Below are 13,219 nucleotides of genomic sequence, written 5' to 3' on the forward strand. Positions count from 1 at the left end.
AGGGGTCCTTTTGACAGTGGTAGAGATACCTTGTCCACAGCTCTGAGATCTCTAGCTGGGGGTGGGGGGAAGAAGAGAGTAGTAATCTTATCTCTCGTCAAAACAACCATCCACAAGGAGACAGTGATAGCTGCTGCAACTGTCTGCTAATCTGGGAAAACCACAAAGTCCAACAGAAGCCTGATAGTAACAGCCACAGAAACCACACACAGCACATATGCAGGCATTTGTCTTTATTAAGCAGATATCCTTGCAAGATTACCCTTAAACAGAACATCCAATATTCCAGATGATTGTAAGGCCACAATAGATGTTGTTGCTCCAGTATTTCCGTCAGGATCAGGTGTCTGTCCCTAGCATCCCTTAAGCAAACTCATCCAGGCAGGTAGCTCTGAAGCAGTAATACTTTATTAGGAGCAAAAAGACAGATTAAAGGACTGACTGCCTACAGGCAGGTGAGGCTGGTAATGGCGAAACATAGGCAGGTTACATGTTTAAAAGCACTACAGGCTGTGAAGGTAAACATGGCTAAGCAACCCCGAGATGAGCGATTCCCAGGAAGGAAGACCAAACATTAGAGCGCAGCTGTGGAGAACAGGACGAGCGAAACTGTACACAGAGTTTACAGGCATGAGAACCAAGGACTTGACGTGTAGCCAGAAACTGGCCTACTCATGTTAAGAGCCTTTACTCCTGCTAACAGCAAAGGCCTGACAATTTCATGCTGTATAAACCACACACAAGAAACAGGGCATCCTGCCATCTTATCAAAGCATCAGCTTCAACGTGCACAGACTTAGCCCAGCCACAAGAGGCTAGCTGCTACTTCTAGGATTACCCCAATGCCAGAATAATGCCAGGATAGATGCTGCTGAAGTGAGCATACTTTATGTTATGGTTGTCATACACTGTTTAGATCAAGGCTTCTGTTTTCTTCAGAGGTCTGGGAAAGACTTAACTTCCACTGATGCAACTTTCCACACCATAATTCCACACTGACAAGAAAAAATGCACTTAATGAATGCTGCTTGCTTCAGAACTCTTTTTAATTTTATTTTTTATTAAAAACACAAAGTAATATAAGTAATACAGAATGAGAACACAAATCCTGTCTCATAGAGGAGATCCATCAATCTGATGGGAGAGGAGTTGAGCATATGAAGTTCCCTTTTGCCAACTCAGGTCAATGGTCCACCTAACTTCATATTGTCTGCTCTGGCAAGAAGCAGCTCTCTGAGCCTCTGGCAGAGAACCCCCTACCCACTAACTGATAGCCAAAACTCTTTTAATTGGAATGCCAGGGACCCTCTACATGCAAAGCATATCCTCTACTGTTCATCCATGGTCCATCACAGGACCTATAGGAGGTCTTCCAGTGTTTTCCCTGCTGTGTCTGAGCATATGCTATGTCCATATCTCAAGGCACAACGCTGTGGCATACATCCCACATTTTAAAAAAACGTCACTTTAACAGAGGTATGAAGGTTTGCTCCATGGAAAAATTGGGAAATCTGGAGGAGCTCTAAATAAAAACCGTCCCATGAATATTCAGCATTGATGATAATCCCTACATATACTGTAGGTGTATCTCTATAATAAGAAAAGGACCAGTCCATCCATGTGTGGTGTATCTAACTCCTCAGAAATTGAAGCTAGGGGTGTCAGAACTGGCCACCAGTTTCAAGACGATCATGGGAATGGCAGGGCCAAACACCAAAAGAATCAGCACATTCTTACCTATGCAATCTCCAGACTGTCCCCTCCCCTGCTTTTTGCCTGGAAAGCCATGGTTGCCTCTGGCAACTGTCACTCATCCACAAATAAAGCCATGAGCCTCAAAATTGATGACTGGCTTCAGTATGACGATGAGAGCTGCAGTGGTCAAAATGCAGGGAAGTGGAACATGGGGTCTGCAAAATTGCCAGACCACCCCCCCTCCCCCTCCCCACTATTTGAAATAAAAGCTAAGGTTGTTTGTGGCAGGCACAACTCGTCTGAAAATAAAGATAGGAGCCTCAAAATTGGCCATCTGCTTAAGGATTGTTGTAGGTGTTGCAGTCCCAAATGTAAAGGGAAGTGGAACATTGTGACCTGAGTAACGGCCTGAATCCCCCCCCCCCGGCTTTATCGATTGGAAGACACTGTCATCTGTGAAAGACACAATTCATCTGAAAATAAACCTGAGCATATGAAAACTGTCCACCAAGTTCAGGATGATGATAGGCGTTGCAGTGCCAAAAATGAAAAGAATTAGGAAATCCTGGCCAGCGCTATCTGCAGAAGACCCCTGAAACTATTCACAATAGAAGCTAAGGCTATCCGTGGTAGGCTTAACCCGCGTGAAAATAAAGTTTAGGAGTCTCAAAATTGGCCACTAGCTTCAGGATAATCGTGGGGTTTGAAGTGCTGGAAATGAATCACAACATCCTTGCTCCCATTATTGACACACACCCCACTTGCTATTTCCAGTGGAAGTTAAGGTACTCTGGTTGTGGCAGGCATAACTCATCAGAAAATAAAGTGTATTATGTTTGTATTATTTTGTTTTGTTTTTTCATTATTTCTTTTATATGCATATATTTTTTTTGTATTCTTTATTAAAAATTTAATAAAAATTTTAAAAAAATAAACAAAGTGTGAAGTCTCAAAACTGGCCAGCAACTTCAGGATGATTGTCAGACTTGCCCTGTCAAAAATGAAGGGAACTGTACCATCCTGGCAAAGATTATCTGCCGAACATCTGGTATTTGCCTAAGGGTAACTTATGCCAGTGCGAAGCTTCAGCACAACTACGTGGCTTCTGCGCACTGGTGCAGCTACGCAGCTTCCACGCAACAGTGTAGCTGCAGTGTAGCTGCAGTGTAGCTGGCATAAAAGGGGTGGAGACAAGGTCAATCCACTTCCTGTGCTATATGGGGCTGGCATCTCCTCCTTTTTGCAGCCCAAAGTGGCACCGTCAAAAAAGGCGTAGCCCATCGGTCCCCATCTTAGGTGTTTTTCAGACCCCTCCCACCAGCACAGCCCTGCCCACATGGTCCAAAGCAGTTTAGGATGCTCCCTCCCCAGCAGTTTAGGATGCTCCCTCCCCAGCAGTTTAGGATGCTCCCTCCCCAGGAGCCAAGGGGTCCCTCCCAGGTCAGAACCCTTACAGGTACTCAAGCTTCTCAGACAGGACTCGATGGGGCAGACGCACACAGGCAGGTAAGATGGGGACTGTTCCCCTGCCCCTTCGCTTTCCTTGCCTTCTGCAGGCAGGACCCCAGAACAAAAGCCCCTCATGCACAAAGGGGGTGTGTTTTGTGGGGGCTGGGGTGGCACAGCTGCCTGGGGGGGGGCTTGCCAAGTTGCCAGCTCTGCACTGTTATGTCTGCCCTGAAAGCTGCCGGGCACCCCCTTGGACAGAGAGTGAGGGGGCGGGGGTCTCACCCTCAGGCCCACCATGCACAGCGGGGGACAGGGGACTCCCAGCGCTCTTTCCCTTGAAGGAGAACACACACACACACACGGAGCACATGCAGAAGAAGATCCATCAGTTACTGCTGACATTGACAGGCGATGGAGACTTGGGCATTGTGAGTCTGAAGCCAGAGGAGGAGATCTGTGGTGCTGATGCCACAGGGCTAATGACTGGACAATCTGGAGATCACGGAGATCACACCCTATGTGTCCAACAAGAAGCCCTTGGCCCCTTGTTAAGGGCATGCTTGTGTGTGTTCTATTCTTCTTTAGGTCTTGATGCAACAGGGAAAGCTCTGGCTCCAACCAGATCCAACATGTCACCCAGAGCTTTGCCCTCAGAACAAGCCTGCCCTTGGAACATGTCCAGGGTATGCAGAAGCCTGACCCTTTCGGTCCTCCACGTTAACGGAAAGCCGCACCGGGAGACTCATGCCTATTTTCTCTCAGGACATGCAGAAGTGGAGACAGAGGCTCCAAGCCCTGTTGCCCCTACAGTCCCCCAATAAAGTGCACTGAAAGATCACAACTGTGTTATTTGACCGTCTGGGGGGGGGGGCGTTGTTTTTTGAGGGGAGATGTAGCCTTATTGGCACCACAGATGCTGAAAGCTGCCTGCGGAGTGGATGCAGCTCTTCATCCATATGATGCTGGCTCTTCTGCATGGACGGACCTCGGGGTGCCCGGCTGTCTGCCCCAGAACAGAGGGACCTCAGCCTTTAGTGCAAACAGTGCCTGGAGTTCATGCAGGATGTGGGGTGTTATCCGTGCACACAAAGCAGCGGTATAGGGGCCTGGGATGCTGAGCGGAGGGACAGGAAGGCTCCGATCAAAAGTGGGCAGACCAATCCTGCAGATTGAGAGCACATTAGGAACGCCCTCTATGGGTCCTCTGAGCTGGGTGGGAAAGTGGAGTCCCTGTGCAGAAAGTTTGGGTGTGTGTGTGTGTGTGTGTGTGCAGAGGAAGGAACAGCCAGGAAAGGCTATCAGTGGCTTTTAGCACTGGAAGGCTGCCTTTCAGCAATGGGAAGCTAAGCTGACCAATTTCAGGAGGTCTAGCAACATAGTGGCCTGCAGGGTCCAAGCCACTCCCAGGAACCCTTGGCCGCATTTAGGTATGCTAATGAAAGGCCATAGTAAGATAAAGCCATGGAGATTGGCGTTTGTAGGAGGCCGTTTGCAAAGCAGATCAGGGTCACCCCCCTGCACGCCTCAGGCTTTTGGCTGGGCATGTTGGCTAAAACGCCACCCTAATGACAAATGCCCTCCAAATGGGTGGACTGCCAGCTTTCAGTCACCTCCTTTCCATCCCGGGACCCACTCGGCCCTCAGAGCGCGGAGAACCCACCTCACTCTAGGTAGGTCCACAGGGGAAAGCACTGTGGAGAGAACAGCCATCTGTACAGATGTGCAGTTCCCTCTACGTTCCCTGTTGGCTGGACGCTCAGAAAAAAAGTCTGGTTCTGGAGACGTCCTTAGCCAGAAGAAACCAAGACATGTCCTGTCAAAGCATTCTATAAGCTACTCACAGGATGGGGAAATTCCTAGCTCTGAAGTCACCAAAGCCTCTTCCCATTTCCAGGGGAACAGATTCATGGTCAAAAGCAGAACAAAACAGCAGCAGGCAGCCTTGGAAAGCTCCTCTCTCTGCCTCTGTGGCCATGGCCATGGCCATCCCCTCTGGTCATCTGACTTTCCCGTCACAGATTGGCACGTGCCTTCACTCTGCAGCATTCTGCATTCTGCTGCAGAGGCCATAACCATGCGTCATGGCATCTCCTGCCCCCAACCTTGTCCAGGCAGCTGGAGCTAGGCTGTGTGGATGCCAACTTGAGGAAACATAGACCATGGTGCGTGTCCACGTGAAGTCCTCCTTCCCTATGGTCACCCTCATACAGTGTCCTGGGCACTGCAGGGGGGTCGTCTTAGCTGCATCTTATGTGGGTGACTCCATGGGGCACTGTACATGTAGAGGCTGCCAGATCTACCTCCTCAAGAGGTGAAAGGTGCCCTGGATGCCAGGGTGCCTGCTGTGCCAGATGTGCTCCTGTTCCTGCTCACCCTCTATATGCTCGTGAGCCACTTTGGATGCATGGGGGGGGGGGAACTGGAGACCACGTCAAGACTGGCAAGTGCCTAGAGTCTTGCGACTGCACTGGGCCTAGGCTTGCCAGGTCCCCACAGTCACTAGCCGGGGGGAAGAGGGTGGATAGCTTCAAGTTGCGGAATTCCTGGAGATCTAGGGAAGGTGCCTGGGGAGGGGAAAAGACTTCAGTGGGGTCTGTTGCCACCCTCCAACGCAGCCACCGTCTCTGGGGGAATAGATCTCTACAGTCTGGACATGGGCTGCCATCCCGAGGGATCTCGCTCATTGTCCATTTAAGGGGGAGGGGAGGGCAGAACACTGACTGGCAGCTCATCGGCGTAGTCTCACCTCCCCCCTCCACTCCCGATTGGCTGCGAGAGCCCTGTCCATCAGGGCTCCCTACGCTGCAGCAGGCTGCCACCACAACACAGCGACATGCTAGTGTGGCAGTGTTAAAAAAAGTTTTTAAAAGCTGAAACCCCTCCTTTTCCCTATCCCCTTAGGGAGCAGTTCAGCTACGCTGTAGTTATGCCGTGGCTAGCTGCAGGGCAACTCGCAGGTCTCAGGTTTGCCCTGTCCTGAATTTATTTATACTATAAATTCCATAAATATGCCAAATAGTATAATATTATATGCTAACTAAGCTATAAAGTAAGCATTTTAGATAGTTAAAGCAGTTAACATAAGATTAGATTTGATAAAGAAGCATTGCTTACATTTCAGTGCTCCCTCAAATTCCATTTTTTCCCATGGCTTCAAAATTTCCAGACATTTTATGTCTCTAAACTTTAAGACACACAGGAAATATAACAAATGACCTGGTCACTATTAGCTCCCCAATGATTTACCATTTCCTTATTCACAATATACTTTTCTATAGTGACTGTATCAGAGACTGGGCATTATGCCAGTTAGATTTTACAAAGGCCACAAACCCAAGATCTTTCAGTGGAAAAAAATGGAACAACTCATTTTCAGGGCAAACTCAGTACTAGTGAAGCCTTGAAAGCACTGGGGTAACAACGCTGCCATATATAAAAACCCAGCCAAAATAGGTTGAGCTACACAGAACAAGCTCTCACCAGGATGGTTCAGGTTAGCCCTGAGATCTCAAAAGCTAAGCAGGGTCACCCCTGGTAAGTACTTTGATGGAAGACCACCAAGGAATTCCAAGGTCACTATGCAGAGGTAGGCAATGACAAACCACCTCTGCAGCACCGGACACACATACAAAGATCAGATTTCCAACAGTGAAGGAGGAGTGAGGGGTTTTGAACCAATACCTATGCAGAATCTAGTTTTTGAGGTTGTACAGATATGGAAGAAATACCTATCTCTTAAGGCAGCAAGAAGGCTGGGTGATTTTGATGCAATAGTTTGTTTTTAAACTCTCCCACATCCAGTAATCTCTAGGGAGATTTTACTCATGAAAATAGAAGAAGAGTTGGTTTTTATATGCTGACTTTCTCTACCACTTAAGGGAGACTCAAACTGGCTTACAACCACCTTCCCTTCCCCTCCCCACAACAGATAGCCTGCGAGGTAGGTGGGGCTGAGAGAGAGTGACTTGCCCAAGATCACCCAGCTGGCTTCATGTGTAGGAGTGGGGAAAGAATCTGACCTGGATGGCCCAGGCTAGCCTGATCTCGTCAGATCTCAGAAGCTAAGCAGGGTCAGCCCTGGTTAGTACTTGGATGGGAGACCACCAAGGAATACCAGGGTTGCTAAGCAGAGGAAGGCACTGGCAAACCACCTCTGTTAGTCTCTTGCCATGAAAACCCCAAAAGGGGTCGCCATAAGTCGGCTGCAACTTGAAGGCACTTTACACACACACAGGGAAACGAATCCAGTTCACCAGATTAGCCTCTGCCGCTCGTGTGGAGGAGTGGGGAATCAAACCTGGTTCTCCAGATCAGAGTCCACCACTCCAAACCACTGCTCTTAACCACTACACCACACTGGCTCTCATAAAACCTCTTCTGCTCTAGGGAAGACTGAATACAGATGTAACATGTTTAGAACTGGAGGACAGATTTGAATGTGCCTTCACTGCATTCAGTCCAAACATTACCTTTCCCTTCCAAGGTGAAGTTCTTTGGTGGGGCAGGGAAAAGAGGTTCTGGCAAGTTTACAGTGATGGTTGGCTGCCACTTGTAATGTTACTAAGAAATATCTCTTTTCTCCAAAACATTTAAGCACATATATTTTTCTGCAAGTGCATGTCCCATCTGAAGCATGAACGGAGGAACAAGACAGATGGCCAAACCAGAATTTGATTCACTAGTATGCACAAGCCTGAACTGACCCTAGAAGCTAAAATGACTAAACTGAAGCTGTCGTATTTTGGTCACGTCATGAGACGACAAGAGTCACTGGAAAAGACCGTCATGCTAGGAAAAGTTGAGGGCAGCAGGAAAAGAGGAAGGCCCAACAAGAGGTGGATTGACTCAATAAAGGAAGCCACGGCCTTCAATTTGCAAGATCTGAGCAAGGCTGTCAAAGATAGGACATTTTGGAGGACTTTCATTCATAGGGTCGCCATGAGTCGGAAGCGACTTGACGGCACTTAACACACACACACACAGTATGCACATCTTGCATTCAAATTGTGAAGCTAGGAGAGATCAGGCTTAAACTGGGAATGAGGAACCCACAAAAAGGTCTATATAATGTATTATTTTATTTAAAGATTTTGCTATGGCCAATGGTTTGGGCACCCATTCGAATTATCCACATCAGTGACTAGCGGGCATGCCTACAGTCCCACATCTGCTCCATCATCAAATAGTAGCACAAAGTTAGAGCGGTTCCTCAGTGAAACATATATATTTATATTCCATAGTCATGAATGGGACAACATTCTGGCAGATGTGATCACAAAACCAAATGCTTCCAGACACAGTCCTAACTGGTGACTCCAGCCAGTGAAAGATACCGGTACAAAGTATATGGAGTGGTGGAGGTGAGCCATACAGCCCAGAACTCAATCGAAATGGGGGGGGGGAAGGGAGGGGGAAGAGAAGCAACCTTTAAAGTTTTTCACCTGTTTGGAAAAGTTGAGGAAGGCTTTATGAGGGCATCACTCCCTCCAAAGTCGGATTGTTTAGCACCAGCAATAATTGAGCTAATCAAAAGAGACCATTTCACCAGTTTTTATTTCTGCAAAAATGTAATGTAGGGCTTAAATTCCAGATGCCAGGACAATATGGCACCCAGTATTTCATCACAATGTCTGCCTGCTAGTATTTGCTTATCAAGACTCACTGCCGTGATCAGCTGCAGCACATCCTTGATCCAAGAAGTGCACCTGAGTATAAACACACATGGCAACAGCAGCGGCAGTGAAGTCTCTACCAAAGTGGCAAGCCCCAGGCACTCTGCTCAGAAGCCTCAGAAGGGCTAGCTGGAGAGCCAGAGTGGGTGGGACAACCAGCCTCAGTCCCAAAAGCTAGGGGACATGAGGCCATGAAACCCCACCAGCAAAGCTGAGCCAATGCCACAATCGGCTCCTCCAACAATTGCAGGGAAGCATGCATAATGCAGCATACCCCACTCAGCTTGCCTCCCACCTGTTCCCCTCATCAAGAAACCTCAGGATAGAGGTGTGCTGAGGTGAGGGGAAGACTGACAGATACTGGTGCGTGAATACTGCTTGCACAGTCATAGGGGTCATCAAGACAGTATAGTTGGCTAGATTCCTGAGACACGTGGTTGGTGGGGAGCTTCTTCAATCACAAAATCAGCCGTGGAGGGGGGGCACTCTGACCCATCTCGATGGGTAAAATCTATTCCAAAAGAGAGGTGGAAGGGAATAGCGAGGGAAACTTCCCAACACAGACATGTGCCGTTTCAGAAATGAGAACTGGGAAAGTTGTCCCGACAGAAGAAAAAGAATAAGAAGAAGGGCTGAGAAAGCAGGAAGAATACTAATTTGATTTTCAACATGGGAAAGGTGGGGGGTAGAGGGAAAATACTATAATCATTATCTTTGTACAAGATTATATATATATATATATTTAATCCTCTTTTTTCGCTTTTCTTTTTAGATTTACACATGTATTTTGAGATGAATATATGGAGGGAAGTGAGATTTCTCTTATTTTTCTTTTATTCTTTCTTTTCTTTTTCTTTTTTTTTCCTTCTCTTTTTCTCTCCTTGGTATTATAAATATTGAATATATTGGATAAGGGGAAAGTACAATATGAAATAGGGTGACTTATAAATGAATTAGAATGCATGGATGCAAAGGAGAGTTTAGATATTTTAGAGAGGGAGGAAGACGGTGGGGAAGTCAATTATTTTTGATTGTATTTTGAGACATACATCTAATAATTTTATGAATTTTTAATGGTTATTTTTATTGATATAGAGGGTGTATGTCTAAATGTAATGTTGGTTATTATTGAAAAATAATAAAAATATATTAAAAAAAAAAGAGAACTGGGAAAGTTGTCAAGGACTTCAGAGCAAATATAAACACAACCCAACAATACTTGCCCTCTATCCACCAGAAGAGAAGCTTTCTAAGTTCACTGAAGTTAAGATGGGAGGAAATCATGGAATGTGTTCGTTGCAAGGATTCCCTTAAAACCAAGGAGGTTTGCTGGAAAACACCCAGTCAATACCAGGCCTGTCTCGAGCTGCCACCTGAGGTGAACGTTGAGGTCAGTTTGGTCCTGCTCAGATGAAGGAATCTGTAGCAGTCCCAAGATTCATACAACAGCACAACTACCAGTAGTAAATTCCCCTCTCCCCCTCCAAATGTAACATCAAGTACGTTCAGCTTTGCACCAGTGGAGGAGCTAATCACAATTAAACCATCATTTTTACATAACCCTTTTCATAATAAATAGTACCTGAGAGTGGCTGGTGTATTATTTATGGCTACAGTATAAAATACAGTAGGTTTTAAAGAAACCCCTGTAAACCAACCACTGAACTGCTGCTCACTGACAGGGTACACAGGCTGGGCTTGGGACACCACCTTTTTCTCCTCCTGAAGCTGGGTGCATTCAATAACTGCACAACTGGCAGAAATTCAATATGAGCAGCTCCTTACCCTATTCCTTGATCTCCACAATTAGCAAATGATGCACCTGTGCATTTCTGTGTGCATTAAGCCTATTAAAGGCACAAGAGTCTTGCTAGAGGAAAACTGATAACTGGCAACCATAACTGAGAAACCAAGATGTTGATCCTTCTGGGAAAAGAATACTGGACTAGAGGAACCTTTGGTCTGATTCAGCGGGGCCGTTCTTACATAGTTCTTCTATCTTATATATCCAGAAAGTTAAAAACAAAAAAACCCCAAAAACCTAATGGTGGAGAATGTTAAGTCTGTCTAAAGGTAAAGAAGAAGACTTTCTCTTCCACTTAAGGGAGACTCAAACTGGCTTACAATCACCTTCCCTTCCCCTCTCCACAACAGACACCCTGTGAGGTGGGTGAGGCTGAGAGAGCAGGACTTGCCCAAGGTCACCCAGCTGGCTTCGTGTGGAGGAGTGGGGAAACAAATCCAGTTCACCAGATTAGCCTCCACCGCTCCAAACCACTGCTCTTAACCACTACACCACGCTGGCTCTCCAGTAGTCCCCTATGCAAGCACCAGGTCACTCCTGACCCATGGGGTAACGTCACATCCCGACGTTTACTAGGCAGACTGTGTTTATGGGGTGGTTTGCCAGTGCCTTCCCCAGTCATCTCCCCTTTACCCCCAGCAAGCTGGGTCCTCATTTGACCCGCCTCGGAAGGATGGAAGGCTGAGTCAACCTTGATCCGGCTACCTGAAACCAACTTCCGTCGGGATCGAACTCAGGTTGTGAGAAGAGCTTTTGACTGCAGTACTGCACCACGGGGCTCTTACTGTCTAATGAGGTCCTCCCTAATGAGGGCCTAACTACACATGATGTGTACCACAAGTCCACCCAATGAAACGTATGCCTAGAGCTCCGTGTTGTGAATTCGATTCCCAGGGATGCAGGGGCTGATTTGAATCAGGACCATGGCACACAAGGAAAAAGGGCTTCAGCCTCTCCCCCGCCCCAATTTTCCTGACCTGAAACAGCCCTAGGTGAGCCAACAATGGTCACACTGGGGAAACCTATCAGCACAACTGGAGCCCCCAACAAGGCAAATAAGTCAGCTCCTGAACCTGTTTCAGAAAAGGGGGCAGAGGGAAGACCGAAGCCCCCTTCTCCTTATGCTCCATGGTCCAAAGCTGAATCGGGCCCTTGTGCACCTAGGAATTGAGAGCCCTGAACAAACTTGCAACATGCATTCCATCACATGGAATCATGAAAAAATTGCAAAGTATAGTTAGGCCTTCAGTTGCCATGAACTACAGAGAGCTTGGAGGAAGAGAAGAAAGGGGGTTTGTTTTGCCTTCTACAAAGGCACAGAACATCCCTCCTTTCTCCTAAGTAGTCTCTATCTAGTTCAGAGAATCCATGAGAAGAAAGGAGGGTTTTCTCGCTACTCCCCCTGGGTGGAGAGACAGGGCCTCCCTGCTTTCTATGAATGGCCAGTACAAAGGCAGAAACCCTCAAGTTCTCTGCACAAAGGGCAGGCTTTGGTGGAGGAAGTTAATGTCAACGAGTGAGTTTTTTTAAAATTCCTGACTACCTGGGGTGGGGCGTGGTGATGTCATGAGGCAGGGGAAAGATAGGTCTGGTTCCTGAATTTGTAGGCTGGCTCCTCGATGCAAAGAAAATTCGTCAAGGCTTGCATTTCAAGAGCCACCGCGCTTTTTGCAGACCGAGCTGACACAGCAAGCTCAAATGCCCACTCCGATGAATGGGGGAGGCGGCGCTGGCTGTTCTGTAAACCAGCGAAGGCCCAGACAGCAACCCCTTTCTTTGCAAGGCAGCAGCGCTGGTCAGCCGGCACCCCTCCTCCCTAGCCAAAAAGGGCCAGAGTCCAGTAGCACCTTCAAGACTAACAAAAATATTTTCTGGCAGGGTGTGAGCTTTCGTGAGCCACAGCTCCCTTCTTCAGATATTTTTGTGAGTCTTTAAGGTGCTGCTGGACTCTGGCCCTTTTTGACTACTGCAAACAGACTAACACGGCGACCCACTGGGAACCATCCTCCCCAGCGCAGCAGGAGGGGCAAGATGGCCTTCCACGCCGGGAAGGCAACGAAGGCCACGTGGGGCGATTGGCAAAGCCCAGCTCTGTGTGTGTGTAAAGTGCCTTCAAGTCACAGCCGACTTATGGCGACCCCTTATGGGGTTTTCAAGGCAAGAGACTAACAGAGGTGGTTTGCCAGCGCCTTCCTCTGCACAGCAACCCTGGTATTCCTTGGTGGCCTCCCATCCAAATACTAACCAGGGCTGACCCTGCTTAGCTTCTGAGATCTGATGAGATCAGGCTAGCCTGGGCCATCCAGGTCAGGGCAAGGTTTGCAAAATCCCACTCCAGGAAAGAGCCCCATGCGCAAGGAAAACCGGATCCCCACTAGCTGGCGTCTTGTGTTGAGCCCAGGCACAGGCAGATGGCTGCAAAAACGGGCCTGGGACAAAAACCGAAAGCTCGCCTCCCGCAGCACCCCTGACCCGAGCCGCGCTTCCGAAGAGCAACAAGACCCCCCCCCCAAAAAAAAACCCTCAGCAACCAATCGACGCTCGCACTTATTACTCCCCCCCCCCCGCCCCGTGATCTAGATTATTACGCCGCTTGCAG

General features: G+C 47.9%; 1 protein-coding gene across 1 annotated transcript in view; it reads left to right on the plus strand.

The window, feature by feature from the left end:
* CARNS1 (carnosine synthase 1) overlaps positions 1-13,219 on the plus strand; it is a 211,244-nt gene that overhangs the window by 172,391 nt on the left and 25,634 nt on the right. The gene's annotated exons all lie outside the window — the stretch shown is intronic.

This window comes from Euleptes europaea, chromosome 6, assembly GCF_029931775.1.
Source record: "Euleptes europaea isolate rEulEur1 chromosome 6, rEulEur1.hap1, whole genome shotgun sequence".
Classification (NCBI taxonomy): domain Eukaryota; kingdom Metazoa; phylum Chordata; class Lepidosauria; order Squamata; family Sphaerodactylidae; genus Euleptes; species Euleptes europaea.